Here is a 3321-nt window from a genome sequence, read left to right on the forward strand (position 1 = left end):
CTTTGCTACAGAAATTCAGAGGTCATGCACATAAGTTTAAAAAGGGGGGAGTGTTGAGAATACATATTCCTGAAAACTAAGGAAGAAAGCAATAAGTTCTACTGTGCTTTAAACTGCTCTTCATTTTCTATCAGTTATATATATTTATAATAATATCTTTATTTAAGAACCATGATTACAAACATTTTTGTAGTTGGGTTTCAGTTATAAAAAGAACACACACGTGCTCGCTTCGGCAGCACATATACTAAAATTGGAACGATACAGAGAAGATTAGCATGGCCCCTGCGCAAGGATGACACGCAAATTCGTGAAGCGTTCCATATTTAAAAAAAAAAAAAAAAAAGAACACACACACACCCCTTCACCAGTGCAACCTTCCCACCACTAATGCTCCCATCTTCCTCCTCCCCCACCCCCTGCCTGTATTTGAGAAGGCATACTACTTCTTTCACTAACTACCATTGTTATAATCGTTGTTAGTGAAGTTATTTCTCTAACTGCACTCATTAATCTTAGTGGTAAGCTTCATATCATGAATAGTCCTTCCAGTCCTCATCTTTATTGTCTATGGGTTGTTATTACAATAATGTCTTTTAAATTTTCTTAAATCCCATAGATGAGTGAGACTATTCTGTGTCTAACTCTCTCCCTCTGACTTATTTCACTCAGCATAATAGTTTCCATGTTCATCAATGTATAGAAAAATTTCATGGCTTAATTTTTTTCCCTGAAGGCTGCATAGTATTCCATTTATTTGTGTACTACAGTTTCTTTGACCACTCATCTGTTGTGGGTATCTGGGTGGTTTCCAGATTCTAACTATTGTAAATAGCACTGCAATAAATATAGGTGTGCAGAAGGCACTTTTGTATTGCATTTTTCTGTTCCTAGGGCATATCCCTAGGAATGGCATAGCTGGATTATATGGGAGTTTAATTTCTAGTTTTTGGAGAAATCTCCATATTGTTTTTTATAGAGGCTGGACTAGATGGCATTTCCACCAGCAGTGAATGAGAATTCCTTTCTCCCCACATCCAGGTCCCATCTCATCTATCACTTATAGATGTAACATAATTCCACTGATAGTAGTACAACTGTTACTGGAACGTGATCATGAGTCCTTTATTTTCCCTACTGCAAATTACATTTTAAGGACAAGAGCATAGAGAGAAAAAGAGGTGAAACTTCCCTCTAATACAAGTTAGGGAATCTACACCCATATAAAGATAAAGGAGCTATGAGAATGGAGGTAAATAGGAGAGCCAATACATTTACAACTGAAATTTTTCTCATTTTTATTTTCAGCAGTTCTCTTGAGATGAAATCACTGTGAAATTAATGAGAATTATCATAAGAGCATATATTAATAGGGTTTGGCTCCTAAGTGCAGAAGTGTCAGAACTAGAATGAGGTATTAATTTCAGGTGCATTATGGATGGGGTGCCAAAATACATTTATTAATATAAATAATATTTTCTAAATCAGAGGAACTATGCCCCTTATGTTACCCATCTACCTTCATTAATAAAGTTTCATTTGATCTAGATCTTGAATTAGAGTAAGTGAAGGGAAATTAGTTCTACAAAAATACAGTTCTTATCTTTATAATGTTGATAGCCTGCTCATTGTGCTTAAATAATTTGGCTTACAAAAACACATTGCATGAAGTGTTATTTTTCTGACTGATGAGTGCCTTTCCCTCTCTGGGCTGCTAAAATTGCATGCCTTGATACTTTCATCATAGTCCCAATTTTGTGTATGTTCAATAAGTTTTATTTGTATTGGTGGCCTTAAGGCCAACTTTATTCTATCCCTGAAAATGTAGCACCATCTGGCGTGACCCCTGAACAGAGTCCAGAGTAAGCCCTGGCACAGAGCAATTGCACAGCAGATAGGGCATTTGCCTTGCACATGCTGACCCAGGTTCACTCCCTGTCATCCCATCTGGTCTCTTGAGCCTGCCAGGAGTGATTTCTGAGCACAGAGCCAGGAGTAGCCCCTGAGTCTGCCTAGTGTCACCCCAAAATAAACAAATAAGAGAGTAAGCCTTGAGGACCACTAATTATTCACTCCTCAAAAAAGTAATTAAAAAGCAGCAACAGATATAACCACAGTAAGACAAATGAAAGAGGAGAAATGAATCCACATGGGAGAAAGGTTCTTATAATGCAGCATAATTCTATAAAATTTACTAAAAGCTTATCCAAATAGCTAACTGAATTTTATGGTTAGAAAAATGTAAAATAAAATTGCAATTTTTTCATTAAAATAAATATTTTGTTGAGTTTTCTAGTGAGTTTTGTAGTGATCTTAATGGCACTGCCAAAAAGAGTATGTTCAAAATATGCCCTTTCACAATTTAAATTCAAACAGACTTCAATAACATGAAGCCAAAAATAAAAAAGGTCAAGTTAGGTCATTGAATAGCAGTGGAAACCTCTTTAGTATTGTAAAAAAAAAAAAAAAAACAGAGATTAAAGATGGGAAATGGTAGATATAGAACTAAAATTGTCTAAAATATCAGCAAGTGCTGAAAGTGCTGAGTGCCATCCTCCCCAGAACTTACACAGTAGTGACTCTGAGAAGACATATATGGGGTTGCCTGTTCTGTGTCTGACTGGTTTTTGAGAACAATTATTGCACAATATGGCACTAAACATGCTTTTTTATGATGTGGGGTGGGGTCTTCCTAGCAGAGTCGGTGCCATCAGTTCTACACTGAGTGGTCGAGGAGGCCAGGCCAAGAATCAAACCTGGGACCTGTGCATGCAGGGCTTTCACCTTAGCTCTTTAAGCCTTCTCCTTAGCCACTATATAACATTATTATTAAACTAAAGGGCTTTATGATATGTTTCCATCTTTGTAGATATTTATCTATAGAACTTCAGCAAAAATGGTCTGGGATTGGTATAAAAACCATACAGAGGGGCCAGAGCAATAGCACAGAGGTAGGGAGTTTGCCTTGCAAGAGTTCAATCTGGGACAGACCCCTGTTCAATTCCCAGCATCCCATCTAGTCCCTTGAGTCTGCCAGGAGCATTTTGAGTGCAGAGCCAGGAGTAATCCCTGAGCACAGCCACGTGTGACCCCAAAACAAAAGCAAGCAAACAAACAAAACCTATATAGTTATATCTCTAGAGTTACATCTTAGAGTCCTAGAAAGTGGTCATTTTTAGTGCTTATATAACAAGCATAGAACTAAGCTAAGGAAGGCCAATACAATATTATTAGGAAACATCTGACTTACTGCATATGCACCAAAAAGGATTATATATATGCATATATCACATACTTGCAGGGGCTTTTTAAAATTGTAAG

The 3321-nt window shown here is 37.1% G+C and overlaps 1 non-coding gene across 1 annotated transcript; it reads left to right on the plus strand.

The window, feature by feature from the left end:
• The first annotated feature begins 223 nt into the window (after positions 1 to 223).
• LOC126028986 (U6 spliceosomal RNA) lies at positions 224 to 330 on the plus strand. The gene has a single exon (XR_007502650.1). It is a non-coding gene; the product is annotated as a U6 spliceosomal RNA (small nuclear RNA).
• The last annotated feature ends 2991 nt before the right edge of the window (positions 331 to 3321 follow it).

The sequence above is a fragment of the Suncus etruscus genome, chromosome 14 (genome assembly GCF_024139225.1).
Source record: "Suncus etruscus isolate mSunEtr1 chromosome 14, mSunEtr1.pri.cur, whole genome shotgun sequence".
NCBI classification, from domain to species: Eukaryota; Metazoa; Chordata; class Mammalia; order Eulipotyphla; family Soricidae; genus Suncus; species Suncus etruscus.